Genomic DNA, 15,419 nt, shown 5'->3' on the forward strand with positions numbered 1-15,419 from the left:
TCCCCACCTCAGTCTCCTACCCCGGAGACCAAATTCCTGATGGATTCCTAAATGATATCTCTGCCAAATACTGGTGCCTGGTGCTGGGCAAGGCAGTTTTGTAACCAGCTGTCAGGCAGCAACAACTTCACAATCCTGCTTTTATTCAGTGTGTGGTAAAACTTCTGGGACAAGAGCCAGAGTCGTAGGGCTTTAGTGGGAACCTGCCATTGCCTGACCAGAGGTACACAGCTCTGTCCCCTCCCTCACCCCTGGCCTGACCTAAGAGGGCTGGGGCACCACAGGACTGTTGATCCCACTGAGAGCTCAGGGAGCCAGAAACATCGCTTGCCACATGATTCCTATCGGTCCTTCCCGGGATGTCAGCAGGCCTGGAGGCTGGAGCTCTCTCTGCCCACACTTTCACACATGACCTGGAGCAGGGGGTCCCTGCTCCGTAGCTGCATTCCTGAGCCAGTCAGATACCTTGACATGGTCCCGGCAAGCAACAGAGCTCCCATTGTACAGCCTTCCCTAGGCCCAGAGAGGCACTGTCCCTGCCAAGCACAGAGGTGCCACCCAGATTCTGGCAGCAGGGGAGGCTCCCCAACCATTCTACCCACAAGAACAAGTACCCTCCCCTGATGGCCTGCGGCCCACCCTGCCCTCAGTTCCTGCCAGATCCTCAAGTTGGCCTGCTTTGGCATTTGTGAAGGGCAGGTAGGAAAGGTCAGGCAAGCGGAAGAAACCTAAACCATGCTCTCTACGGCCATGGAAGCATCCCAGGTATTATTACATAGCTGTAATATATTAATATTACTGCAATTAATTGATATTATTGTAATGTTACTATAATATATAGCCATAACATAAACATATTATAAAGCTGTAATAGCTAAACTTCATTCTATGTGCAAGTCTATACTAAGCATTATCCCACTCTAAACCCCCCACAAATATATTAGGTATGAACTACCATTGAATTTCATTTTACAGACAAGGACAATTCAAAGAGGCTAAGTTACTTGCTCAAGGCCACACAGTCCACAAGAGCCCAAGTTCCCATTTAGGCCTGTTCTCTTAGCCATTGTGCCACCCAGCTCTGCAAATGTGGCCACCCAAACCCACAAGCCAATCAAGCCAGGGGAAGAGTTTTAAAACTAAATCTAGGGCTCTGCCCCACAGTTCTCCACCTGGGCGCCTGGAATTCCTCTGTGTTTTTTGTTTGTTTTAAAGCTTTACCCCCTCCTTAAACACAAATATCCCTGGGACAGGATGGAAATCCATAAACAGGTGCCCAAGTAACACATCACTCACAAAGCCTTTTCCTCCAGACAGCTGGCCAAGAGCAGAAGAGGGGACCCTGGGCAAATCTGCAGCATCACATCAAAGCTTATTTTCCCCCGCATGCCCCTGTTTTCTACATGCTCTTCCATTCCTGATGGATTCCTAAATGTTATCTCTGCTAAATCCTGGTGCCACGGCTCTTCCGTTCTCCCAGTGATCCAGAACTTTCTTGCTGTCATGAAGAAAACTGACTTCATAAGTAAACTCATACTTAGGAAGCTTTCCATCTGCCCTGGCCCCCCATATCTCACGTCATCATCAGACCAAAAGAACCCATACCCTCGTCAGTGATGACTCAGCAAAATCGACTTCACATGATTAGGAAGCTCACATGACTAGCAAGGCAAGGAGTTTCTCTCTGCCCGCCACCTCCTCTCCCCAGCACTCCACCGCAGCCTGCCTACTGTCTGCTCATTTGGACTAGCAGCTGGCGCTGTGGAATCTTTCACTCCACTGAAATTATGTCACAAAATTGGGGCATCATAGGGAACCTGGGAAAACAGACAAGCAATAAAGACTCCATATGCGCCGGCCCATACCCGTGTTTGGCTCAGTATGCACACATTAGATCCTGCCACTCACACTTTTAAAAATGTATCTTTTATTTATTTTGTGTATACAAAGACACACACAGAGGAAATAAAAATATATATTTATTTTGCATACAAAATTTTGTATATATTTGTATGTGTGAAATATTTTGTATATTGTTAATATATTTATATATTTAAAATATAAGTCTATATTAGTCATACACTTATGACATATAAGTATATACAAAATAAAATTTATACAAAATTTTGTGTATATTTGTATATGTGAAATTTTTATATATTAATATATTTATATATTTAAATATGTAAGTATATATATATTAGAGTCATACTTATGACATGTAAGTATATATAGAGAGAGTCAGAGTCAGAGTCGTAGGGCTTTAGTGGGAACCTGCCATTGCCTGACCAGAGGTACACAGCACTGTCCCTTCCCTCATCCCTGGCCTGACCTAAAAGGGCTGTCATGAATTTTTTTATATATATATAAATATATATAAATATTTTATAAATATATAAAAATATAAATACATAAGTATATTATAATATATACTTATATATACATACTTATACATATATAATATATACTTGTATTTATATATAAATATATAAGTATTATATATAATTATAAATATACTTATAATAAATATATAAGTATTTTTATATATTTATATGACTCACTATAAGAGAAATTGAAACCTCCTTAAGCATGGACATCTCCCGGGTGTGTTTTCATGAGACGTACAGGAAGATGGCAACGGGTAACTGAAAGGAATGAATTGCTTGTGGGGGAACTTCATTCACTAGAACAACCCAGGTAGGAGGACAGGTTTTAAGACATGTGAGTAGGGGTTCTGGAGGAGGTCACCTTGCCTCCTAGTACACAGGTAAGACTGCACTGAGGCTGGAGAATAAGGCTCATGAAGAGATTTGCAGGCCCCAGATCCTTGCAGCTGCTGCAGCAGAGGCCTCTCAGTTCCTTGCCATGGGGGTCTCTCCATAAAACTGCTCACAACATGGCGGTTAGCTTCTCCCACAGCAAGAGAGAGAGAATCCCCAGAGAGAGAGAGAGGCTCCACAATGGAAGGCCTAGTCTTTCACAATCCGATCCCAGCAGTGACATACCCATCACTTCTGCTATGTTATTGGTCACACAGACCAGCCCTGGTGCAATGTGGGAGAGGACCACACAGGGTACAAGTCCTAGGAGGCAGGGACCCTTGGGCCATTTGAAGGATGGTTACTCCAGCAGGTACAGAGCATGGTGAGCCCACATTTGGAGGTGCCCAGATTGCAGCCATAGATCCTTGGGCAGGTCATCTCATCTAACCTCACTTACGCTGTTTGCACTTACAGAAAATGAGAATAATCGACTTGTCAGGACTTGGCGATACCTATGAAAGTGCATTGAACAAAGGGAAGTGTGCTGCAGATATAAGGCAACATGGTTTTGAGTGTAATTACTCGTACCAGTAGCACGCAGTTGTGAGGACTCCGATTCTGTTGAGCTAACAGGCCTGGCCCACCTATATCAATCAGTGCCATGTATATTTCACATTGCCAACACCCAGTGTCAGATAATGAAGTGTTGTAAAACACAGCTTGGGTGGGATCTTTTTAATGACCTGGTAGATCTGATTTATAATTAGCTTTTTACCTGAATGCACATAAGGAATCTGGAGTTCTTGCTCATTCTTGTTTGGAGATGATCTGTTTCTTCATCTGAATGTCCTCCCTTCATCTGATTTCCTTAGCAACCCTGGTTCTTCTGTTTTGATTGATAATACAAAATTAAATATCGGTCCAGTCCTTCTCTGGGATATCACAGGTTCTAAAACACTCAGCCCTCATGTCATTGACCCTAACCTCAACCTTCCAACTGGTCCTTCCCTCCCCTGCCCCCTTACCCTACCCTAAGGGCTCTCAAGACAGACCTGTTTAACCCTGGGCATTTAGAACACAAAGCACTTTCTCACCAGGGAATACCTCTTTCTAAAATCCCCACAGTGCTGGTCAGGCAACAAGAGCACTGGACTAGGAATCAAGACCTGGGGTGCTGACCCTGACTCTCATCCTTAACTGCAGTGTGGCCTGGGTAGATCACTTCACTGCTCTGAGCGATTTAGTTCTGGTTATGAAAGACTGGATGATTCTCCCCACTATTTACTGAGCACCTCTGGACCTTCTATTATGGCCTCCTCCCTTGCCTTCCCTGCAGCTCCCCACCAAAAACAAAGCCTATACAACCTTTGTAGACACTCCTCATAGATCTGTTTCTCTACCTGTGGGCTCTTTCCTTCTGAGCACTGGCAAGACTTAACCATATGTTCCAGGCATTGGGTGTGAAACCAACATGGCTTTGTGCTGCAAACTTAGCTTCATCTTCCCAAGCACCATAGCTAACCCTTGTCAAGTACTTGCTCTGTGTGCCAGGTACCGTTCTACCTCATTAAAACTTCACAGCAGCCCTGAAGTGGCTATTATTATCATCTCCATTTTACAGATGAGGAAACTGAGGCTCAGATAGGGTAAGTAACTTATTCAAAGTCAGTCAGCCCACATGAGGCAGAGCCCGGATTCACGCCTAGGCAGTACGGAACCCAAGCAGGCTGACTTGGGACTGGATTTTCTTTCCCCATGAAGAATGTAAATTTCTTAATCACAGGCCCTATTTATTTTACACACAGTCAGCATCTACGAGTATTTGTTAACTGATTACAGGTTTCTGTCCTAGGCATGTTAAGCATAGGGTCAAGCATAAACTCTGTCCCTACCTTTCCAGAACATATGATCTGATATCTTATAGCAGACAAATGCAAAATTTCCAAGACTCACGGAATTTAGAAGGGATTTTTCTCAACTCTTGTTTTCCAAATAAGAACAGGGAAGCTTGAGGAGATTAAGTTGCTTCTGGCCACACAGCTCCCTGCTGCAGAACCAGGACAGAAACCCAGGCCTTCCCGTCCCTATCAGGAGTTTGATCTAGGGCAGTGGTTCTCAGTGGTTCTCAACTGGGATGATTTTGCTACCTCACCCCCTGGGACATTTGGCAATATCTGGGGGCATCTTTGCTTGGCACAGCTGGAGAAAAGGATGTTACTGGCATCTACCGAGAGAAGCCAGGGGTGCTGTTAAACACCCTACAATGGACCAGACAGCCTTCACAGCACAATTATGTGGCCCAAAATTCAATAGTTCTGAAGTTGAGAGATCCATTTTGTGGCATTTACCAGTTCCTCTAAGGCTCTTTGTTTCTGTATCTTTACAAGTAGTCACCTACAGTTGGACACCTTGCCTTATTCATCCTTGGCTCCAGTGCTCAGCAAAGTGCCTGGCATGTAATAAAAGCTCTCTGAACAAGGGAGGGAAGGAGAGAGGGAGAAAAGGAAGAGAAAGAATGACAGAAAAAGATGTCAGGCTTTCCTGGCAGGTAAAGAAAGACCAACACTATAAATCAAGACCTCTGTTCGTAAAACAGAAGACGTCCGACTGTTTCAAATCAATTTCTGTATATCACTCCAGAGAGAAGACTAACTCTGAATACCTTAATTACGCTTTAGAACAATTTAGGCGAATACTCACAAAATGAATTAAACAGAGAACCCAAGCCCTGCTACAGAAGTTGTTCCCCCTCTTAAATTTTTTTTTTTTTAAAGATGGAGTCTCACTCCGTCACCCAGGCTGGAGTGCAGTGGCCCAATCTCTCCAGGGATTACAGGCGTGTGCCACCGCACCTGGCTAATTTTGGTATTTTTAGTAGAGACAGGGTTTCACGATGTTGGCCAGGCTGGTCCCCAACCCCTGACCTCAAGTGATCCACCTGCCTCATCCTCCCACAGTGCTGGGATTACAGGCATGAACCACTGCGCCTGGCCCTCTTAAAGTAAATCTTGATCAATGGACATGGTGAAATCAGTGAGGTACAAATGCACTGTCTTTTACAAAAGTAACTGGTTCCCTGGAGGTGTCCATTGGGAAAACTGCAGTTGTTAGAGCTGCCACTGAGGAAGACATAATAGACGGCTCTCATTCCAAGGCCGCTGAGCCACGGAGGAAGGCTGGCCTGAGTGGTCAGTGTGCACTAAATCCAAATCTCTAAATGCAGTTCACGCTTCACCCCCAGCCGAATGACAAATGGCTCCCCCGTCAGAGCAAGCTGGCAGGTGATGCACCACCCCTCCCCTCCCCTGCCACCCGTGGTGGGACAATCTGTCAGCAGCCACTAATTCTCAGGAATGGATGGGGAAGCGGAGGAAGTCAGGCTGTGTTTATTGGGCAAGGAGAAGGGGTTTCTGAGCCCAAAGACCTTCTTGGGAAATGCAGCTCCTGCCCTCCACAGCAAATAATGCTCAATGACCAGTCATGGAGAACTTGCCTGTGCTCTCATCAAGCCATGGGGAGCATCTAGAAAATGCCTTGAAACCGTCAGATGGAAACATCCTCTCATCTTCCTCCCTCCTCTAAGTAATGTGCTCCGCAGTTCTCCCAAACCCTTCCTGTCTCCACTGGTACACCTCTCCAAAGCCCTCAGGATGCCTCCCATGGTATGCCTTTCCCAGGCTCCAGGTCATCACGATGCCCTCCCCACTCTATTCCCCAACTGCACACCTGTCTCCATCACAGACACCTTCACATCCCTGGCTAGCAGGAGCTCAGTCCTGCCCACCTGCCTGTCTTTGTTCTGCGACCACCTTCAGGGTCCTCCGTTGGGCTCAGCAGTGAGCTGACTTGCCGTGGAGCCAATGGCACTTAGGTGTCAAGAGCCTTCACTTGCACAAGCCCCTTTCAACCTCCCCTCCCCCAACACACACCTAATTATGTATCCATGATGTATTTTTTTTTCATAAAGAGGACCTCCAAATTATATCTAAGATTCAGGCTCTGTAGAACCTGGCTCTTTCCTGCCAAAATATGATCTTTATAGAGCCCAACATGCCTCGCACATACTAGGTGTTTAGTAAGAGCTGAAGGATCAAAAAGAATGGATCCTGACCATTATTACAATTAGGAATGAGTGATTAATAGGATAGGGAAGATATGTGTTTCTCTCAGGTGGGTTTTAATAATTCTTCTTCTACCATCAAACTGAAAAGAGCCAATAGCCTCCCCTATCTCAAATCCAGGATCCTCTGGAGGGCTTGTTAAGTCACAGCCAGCCGGACCCCACCTCCCAAGGATGTGGTTCAGTAGGTCTAGAGCAGGACTCACAATCTGCATTTCTAACAAATTCCTGGTGATGTTGCCGCTGCTGTTCAAGGCCCTTACTCTGAGAATCACTTTGAGACCACGAGTTATCAATGGGGGCCATATTGCCCCTGAGGGTGAAATTGGATCTTGGGGTAGGCAATGAAAAAAAAGTATTTTTATTATAAAGGAGATTTACACATACACACACACACACAGTACACAAACAGGTGTGCAGTATATCCCTGGTGTTAAAACGTCGTGGGTAGACAATTAGGGAAAAAAATATCTAGAAAGACTCTTTAGGGGGCAATCATGATAAAATATTGAGAACCACTGACCTGGCCCAAGTGCCTACTTGGTGCTCAGTCCGCAGCAGCTGAGCCAGAATCCCTCACCTGCAGTGACCTGGAGCCCACACCATCTGAAACTGCGGAAGCAGCATTAGATTTGGAGTCACAAAACTCGGGTTCAAATCCTTGCTCTGCAGTAACTTCAGGCCTCCCACCCACACCCACTTGAGCTTCTAGTACTGAAATAAAGAAAGTTACAACAACCAAAACTGCCAGCGAGAGAATGCTGCCTGTGCTTGGAAGAGATACATTAAGGGCTTGTTTATACAAATAGGAGTGAGCAAGACTCCACAGGGCATGGCTGAGTAGCAAGAGCAGCACATTAAACCATCTCCCAAGGAGGCTGGGCTTGTCAATGGCCTTACTTCGCTGAGTGTGGAAATGCACGTGTCAGGCAGAGCAGGATTACTCGGAACAAGAGAGGCCAGGCTGGGGTGGGAAGGATGGAGAGACAGTGCCGCCAGTGACAGGCTGGGGCAGGCAAGAACACCAGGCAACATGCACACTGATCTTGATTTGGGCAAGTGTTCTCAGTGGCAGCTCTATAAACTCTTTCACCACCCCTAAGAATTCTGTACTGTGTCACCTGCCTCTAAACAATGCCTCTGGGGACAGCAGATTCTTTGGGGGTACAGCTGAGAGAGGCTGAGTCTACTCTAACTTTATGCTGGCTCGAAAACAGACTCACATAGTAGGGACCACCAGACTCCTGGGTTACACATCTTGTCTGTGTTAACTATGTGTCCGATCTCCCAGGCCCTACATGAGGATTCTTTAGGAATGAATGTGTAACAGGAAAGGAAAGATCTGTGTTTCCCTGAAGCAGGCTTTAGTAATTCTTCTACCATCAACCTGAAAAGAACCAATAGTCTCCTCTATCTCTTATCCAGAATCCCATTTCTTCCTCAGAAACTCTATGTCCAGTCAGCCACCGAACCCTGTAGGTTGATCCCAGTGGATCAGCTCTTCTGCTCCAGTTTCTCTGAGCACCTAGGAACTGGTCCCTGTGTCTCTCCTGGGGAGATCCATTTCTTATCCAGGCCCCCAGCTCTGCCTGTCCAGCTCAGAAGCCACCCCAAATGCTAAATCTGTCTTCTTGCTAAACAAGTTGGATTGTCATGACTGTATAGCCCTGGTCTAAGTGAGGCTGGATAACAGAAGTGGTCTAGGCCAACTGTGTCCTGGGGGCGAGGTTAAATGATAAATAGGATGTGGTCACAGTGTCCTAGGCAGCAGTCCCTCGCAATGCCGGTGGACATCAGGATCACAAATCAGGGAGGTCTAATTCAGTACAAGACATGAGCTGGGGAGGTCTGATTTGGTACAAGAGATCCAGAACTTGTGTCCAGCTGCAGTAGGGAGAGTAGGGTATAGCAGAGACAAGACAAAGTAAATTGGACCTCCGAGACAGGGTATGGGGCACGGAGCAGGGTCTGATTCCAATTGAAACTTAAGGATCTCCACATCCCTTAACAGTCCCTCAGATGGTGAGGTTTAAGACCCAGTAAGGAGGGGTGGAGAGAGCATGGGTTTAAGGTATCTGTTTTCCCTCATGCAAACCATGGAACCAGGAGCAGTGATGTTACAGTGATGTCATCCCGAGGTTCGGTTTCCTCGTAGGTAAGACGGGAATGGGAACGTCTGCTGCATAGGCTGTGAGATGATTTCATGAGATGTAAGTGCCTAACAGATGGTAGTGATGACAACGTTGGGATTGAGTGACTGTAGCCTCTTCACTGTCACGCTTGCTCTCGTCTGAACACGCTCCCATGTCTCCATGTTGCTCTTGTGTCCACAAGCAAATGCAATAATCCATTGCCACTTAACCAGTACAGAACTGAATGAGACTGTCACCTTCCTTTTCTAAAACACACGCTTCAGACAGCACAGCCTACAATCACATGAGGACTGGGAGAAGATACTGTACAATATTTACTCCTGTTGAAAATTGTAAGTCCCTGAGTGTTTTCATATGTGCTGCTACTAAGCCACCACTCCCTGACCTTTAGCAGATGGGTTTGGGATCCACGTGTAGCCCTGTTCAATTTTAACTTTTCGAATTCAGTCTCTCCCCTTCTTCCCCCATCACCCCCCTTCTCATCCTTTGTAACACTTTTAGATTTTTGTTTCTGATATCTCTTCTAGCTTCTTGACATCAGAAATGTGGTGAACTCATACTTTGTATTATTATCCAAATCAATGACAAAATTCTTGACTGAGACAAAGCCACGTCAAACCACAGGAACTCCCACCCCCTTGGAAGACACACCAGGCCATTCATTGATACTCTTTGGATGCATTGCTCCCATTAGTGACACAGCCTTACCATTCTCACAGCCAGTCCATATTTCTCCCATCTTTCCTCATGGGCATCACTGAGAAAGCTTAGCAAATCTGCTGCCCAGACCCTTCTGTTCTCCTTTCACCCCCTCATTTGATCAGCCTCTGGGTCCTGCTGGCTCCACCTTAAAATGCCTCCTGTGCACCCTTTCCTCTGCCTCTCTACAGCCGCATGCTTCGCAGGGATTTGTCATCTCCTCCCAGACCATTGCAGTGATTTCCTAACAGGCCCTCTCGCTTATATACCTAGACTCTTTCCGGGAGGGATTTCAGGTGGCTCAGCTTATGTATATTCAAATGTCTCTACCTAGTCCCAATGTTATCATTACCTAGAGGCCTCTCACACTATTTTTTTTTTAATGCCTTAAGTTCTTTTGTTTGTTCCTTTTTGTTTTCTGATTCTACACCCCAGTATTTCTTTGGTGATGACAGATCTTCTCCTAAAATGACAAAGAATTTAGAAACATTTTCCATGTATTTTTAACATCTGCGTCAGTGAACAAAGAAATCATGGTTGATGACAGGGTGGAAAGGGAGAAGAGGGAAACTTAATTAGCTTTAGCTTTTATAAGAACTTCCATCAGCGCTGGATGAACTGGAATATGACATCTGATTGGGCCTAATCACAAGGAAGAGTACATTAACTTGCCATGAATATATTTACCAGTTTTTTACAATACCATTTTTAAAACTCTACAGAAGCCAATTTTCTTACAAGAAAATTACCCTACCAAGATTGTTTTTAGAATAAGCAAACCCAAATTTCTTTCTTACCCTAACCCAGTTCATCCGGCTCTGACACTGTGGCCTGAGGACACACACTGATGCTATCTTGGAGCCTCTGCCTCTCCACCCTTCAGGAATGTTCTACACCCTGAAGGAGGTAGGAAAACTTGAGGATGCAAAGAAAAACCAGACATCTGTTATGTCTCTTGATGTTAGGGAGTAGGAGTGAAATCCCAGTTCACCCACATTCCTGGGGAGGCTAGAATTTAATGGGATGCTTGAGATGCATGGGCCAAGGGTGAGGCTGTAGCTAAAGATGCTTGATGCTGGATCTGAAGGTGATTTAGTGACCAGAGGGCAAGGCCAGGGAGAGAGCGCCTTGCACAGGCTTAGTGACACTACAGCTCTCAGAGTGTGGCAGGAAGAAGCAGGCACACCATCACATCGTCTCATTTTCTTTCCTTCTCTGCCATTCCCCAGATGCCCCTCACTAATTCATCGGCCCTTTCTTTCCTCCCACACAAGTGGCTCAGCACTTTGGCTCTGCTCTGGAAGCATTTCCATTCCTGTGCTGCTACAGAACCCACCGTCCCCACCAGATTGGATGCACCTGGACAGCAGGATCGTTACTTAGCTGCCATCCCGAGTTTTACCTGGCACATGTGGGTGCAAGGTAGATATTCCTTCAAAACAAGGAAAGGGTGGTGTCGCATCCCTACTTAGCTCCCACCCTTGGGTTAGTTTGCACATTTTGCATTGAATTCCATGTAATTTTCTCTTGTTTTTTTGTTTGCTTGTTTTTGTGAAAACGTATCATTTAACTTGCCATAGCTCTTGCTTTGAGGTCACAGATGTCACAGTGGTTAACTCCAAGTCATCTCCAAGAACACCATTCCTATTAGGTTAAGGCCCCACCCTTTTGAGTTCTCATTATCTCCTTAATGTGTGAGAACTGGGGGAATATGTTCCCAAATTAAAATAAGTTCTCTACAACTAAGGTTTCCGATGCCGAAGAGAAGGTACAAAATGAGTAAGTCATATTCACTCATGCACTTATACAGTCAAAGAGCAATTTTTAGGGCCCTCCCATATGCCAGACAGCCTGTCAGGCTTTGGGGAGGCACAAGGATGAAGAGGACATGGTTATCAGCACCCCCAAGCAACTCTCAGCCTGTAGAGCTTTCCTAATCATTCAACAGGCATTTGATGAGCCCATGAGGTGCTGAAACATTGCACCTGGGCTTTTTTTTTAAAAAAAAAACACACACTTCTATCAGATGTGCCATGCATCATTGAGAATAGTATATACATATTATAAGTAATATGTATAGGCACTTTAAAAATATTAACTCATTTTATCTCCATAACAACTGAGCGATGGACAATTCATGATTATTATTATGGACAATCTCAACCCTCACAATTCAGTGTTGCTAATCCCATGTCAAAAGGGGGGAAACTGAGGTGCAGAAAAGTTAACTTTCCCAGAGTCACACAGCCTCTTAAGTGGTAGAACCAAGATTTTATTTGTTTTCCTGGTGTAGGAGAACTTGGTGGGTTCCTTAAACCCTGGTCAGAGTCTGTCACTGGATTTGCCTGTTGTTCATTCGGAGGCTGGAGAAGGAGTGGAGGGGGCAGAGACCAAGGTAGGACACTAGGAGTCAGGGAGAGGTGATTTGTGAAAGGCCTTAGGGGCAGCACCAGCCCCTGGTGGTGCTTGGACCCTGGGGGTGCCAAGGCATCATTGGCAGGACTCTGGGAGGTGAGGACTTGCTCTGCATGGGGCAACACCTCGCATCTGATACTGGCACACATCAGCACCCTACTGGACACATGCGAACAGGCAGCACCCTCTGAGTGTCTCAGCACCAGCACGTCAACCTTCCAATTCACCAGCTCACTCCAGGGAATGTGAGGAGCAGGGTTCCACTGGGCCTCACCACCCAGCCCCTGGGTGGCCCCAAAGGCAGAGGGAATGTGAGTGCTGTCTCTGCGAGCCTAAGTAGGCCCTGCACCTGCTAGAGACAGAGCACAGAGCAAGCGTCTGAGGGCAAGTCACCTGGACACAGCAGTGGTAGAAACCAAGGAGAAGTAGGCATGCCAGGCAGGTCTCCAGCAGCCTGTGAGTTTCCAGGCACAGGGCCCACACCAGGGCGGACTTTTGTATGTACACACACACACCCCCACCACACACACACACCCCGCCCCATACACACACACCCATACACATACACACCCCTACACACACCCCCACCCATTCTCACACACCCCCAAACACACACCCCCAAACACACACACTGCACCAGTCCCGTTTCCTCAGATGGAGATTTTCAGAAGAAAGCCAATGACAATACCAAGCCCATGACACATTTCAAGATATGACAGGACATCATTTTCCAAGTGGAAAGAAAAATTCTCAGAAAGCCCTGTATACCACAGAAATCCGTACACCAGTTTCAAGTCTCATCCAACAGACCGGGCCAGAGTGCAGGGCCACAGGGCATCCCGGCTGGGGTGAACAAGCTCCCTCCAGACCCCCTCAAGACTCTAGGCCCACCAGCATAAAAGTCCTCTTGACCGTGGGGTCATTCCAGCCCCATCTGGGGTTGTAACCTCTCAGAGCAGAGGAAAATAAACATGCTGTTGTCAGGCAGCCCAGGGCAAAAGTGATGACACCTGCTCATTCTAAAGTTCTCTTTTTTATACATTATGGCCACCTGTGGACCATTCAGAAAAGAGATGTTTTCTGAGTCTCAAGCAAGTGACTCTTTAAGCCAAATCACAAAGAAATTTCCATTTTGGCCAGTTCTGTTTCTGGACGTCCACACACCCCTCCCTGTATGAATAAGGGGTGTTCCAGAAGGCTAGGAGCAGCACTCAACAGGCCAAAACAAAGCAGAGGGTGGCTTGAGAACCACACTGGTATGTTCAGCCTGAGGCCCAGCATCGACCTGGCCTTCTCCCGCTTCCAACAACTCATTCTGTAGCTTTTCGGTTAAGAAGAAATTTGGATTTCTTTTTCTCCTCCTAGCAATCTCGAATGTATCAGAAGAAAGGAAATTTCTACCCTTCTTGTCAGAAACAAGACAAATAAAAGGCCATCCTCATAAACTAGCGTTCTCTTCACCAGACAGCAGCATGTGGAGAGTAGCAGATCTCTAAACACGACCCGGTGTGTGTAAATCCAAGTGGCCCCGTTATCCTACCTCGAGGACAGCTGTGCACACTGTACCCCATTTTACACGGCCTGCCATGCTTCTGGTAGCAAAGCAGGAATCTCCCGGTTATGTAGCACCGGGGAGGCCAACAAAAGCCAGAGAAAGAATAGAACTCATGAGGCCAAATATTTTCAGTTAAACCAAGCTGCAAAAACCACAGTCATGCAGAAGCTGGAGGAACCGTGAAGGCAAAGACAATGGAAATTCCCTTATGCCAGACAGCACAGGTCCCCAGTTTTCTGGGGCATCTGAAACTTGATGTGATAGCACTGGGTTTGGATTTGTGAGTGGAGTTGACAGGGGAGGGAGAAGGAATAGGCATCTGAAACTTGATGTGATAAACGTGAGGCCGACAGTCCACAAATAGGCCAGGACCTAAGGGGAAAGGCTACCACTCTACAGCCAGCCATCAGGTTGCTGGGCTACAGCAGGGCTGGCGGGAGCAGACGGAGGCCACATGCTGACCCCAGCCTCTGCTACATATGGTCCCAGCTCCCCCACTCACCAGCCATGTGGCCTCAGGCAAATGGGATAATCCCCGTGTCTCAGTTTACTTGTCTTTAAAAAGCGGGATAATAAAAGATTCATGTAGTTTATAGGGTTGTTGTGAAGATCAAATGATTTAATATACAAAAAAAAAAAGTTGAGAACAGGGCTCAACACATAGAATCTGCTCAACAGCTGCTGTTGGTATTGTTGGGGCTGGTGAATGGTCTGCTGGCTTGGTAGGGATGCCTGTGAGGTGGAACAAACATTTCATGAGTATGAAGATAGACTGTTCAGATACTCATCTAGTGCCTTTGGCATGCTCCTCCCTTTATTGTACCAAGATCTGTTTCCTTCATGTTTCAACCAACCTCAACGAGCCCTTCCTTCTTTGGACTAAGTCACCCTTTAACACATCCTCAAATGACACGGTTTCCAGTTCCGTCACTCTTAGTCGCCCTCCTTGGAACAAGCTCGAGTTACTAAATGACTATCTCTAAAGCCAGTTCCCACCCAAGCCAACATTCCAAGACCAAAACCATCACCTCTATCATGAGTTGAGTATCCTGCTTTCATTAGGGGACTGCAGATTGCATTGACGGGGCTGCAGGCTGCTGGTCAGCCCTGTGAGCTCCCTCCTTACAGGAGGCGGCTGTTCCCTCCTTGTGCCAGAGCTCCTGGGCCTTGGATAGAGGAATTCCACTGCTTGGGTCTCATCCTTACTCGCCAAGTTGGAGGAACTTCCTTAGAGCAGATGGCAGCCGCCCCTCCCCACTTTGTCTCTGTGGTGTGTGCCCCACCTGGGCTGTGCTTGGGTACTTTTAGTACCTCTTCCTGTTCTTGTCTCAAACACACCTGTGGGGCTGCTTTCCCACCACTGTGCTTCACAACAGGGCTCTCCTTAGCCCAAGACGGGAGAGGCTGTCCAGAAAGGAGACTGCCATGGCATACTTGCAGCAAGGGTGTTGTTTTGCTCCTTCCATAGATCTCAAAAGCCACAGCTATGCTGGAGGACAGAAATAGAAGCCAGCCACACCCAGCCTTCTTTGCATGGGCACACTGAATGGGCTCAGTTCTCCTGCCACGACTGAAAGGGCACCCTCCCACAGAAGGCACTTGGCCACTGTTCCAGGACAGTCCAGATCAGAAGACAGGCCTTTGAGCACGGCAAAGCAGGTGCTGACGAGAAGGCACAGTGAAGGCGGCCCAGGCCACTCTGCCTATTCCCTCTC

At 46.7% G+C, this 15,419-nt stretch overlaps 1 protein-coding gene and 1 long non-coding RNA gene across 4 annotated transcripts in view; one reads left to right on the plus strand and one right to left on the minus strand.

Moving 5' to 3' along the window:
• Positions 1 to 7,502, minus strand: part of LOC112627667 — a 65,095-nt gene extending 57,593 nt beyond the window's left edge. Inside the window, exons 1-2 of the long non-coding RNA XR_003120207.1 lie at positions 7,406 to 7,502; positions 3,538 to 3,648 (exon numbers count right to left, since the gene is read on the minus strand). This is a non-coding gene — a long non-coding RNA (uncharacterized LOC112627667). The remainder of the gene's footprint in view (positions 1 to 3,537; positions 3,649 to 7,405) is intronic.
• The window catches only part of LIPC (lipase C, hepatic type), a 159,123-nt gene that overhangs the window by 81,320 nt on the left and 62,384 nt on the right, over positions 1 to 15,419 (plus strand). The gene's annotated exons all lie outside the window — the stretch shown is intronic.

This window comes from Theropithecus gelada, chromosome 7a (assembly GCF_003255815.1).
Source record: "Theropithecus gelada isolate Dixy chromosome 7a, Tgel_1.0, whole genome shotgun sequence".
In the NCBI taxonomy this organism is placed as follows: Eukaryota; Metazoa; Chordata; class Mammalia; order Primates; family Cercopithecidae; genus Theropithecus; species Theropithecus gelada.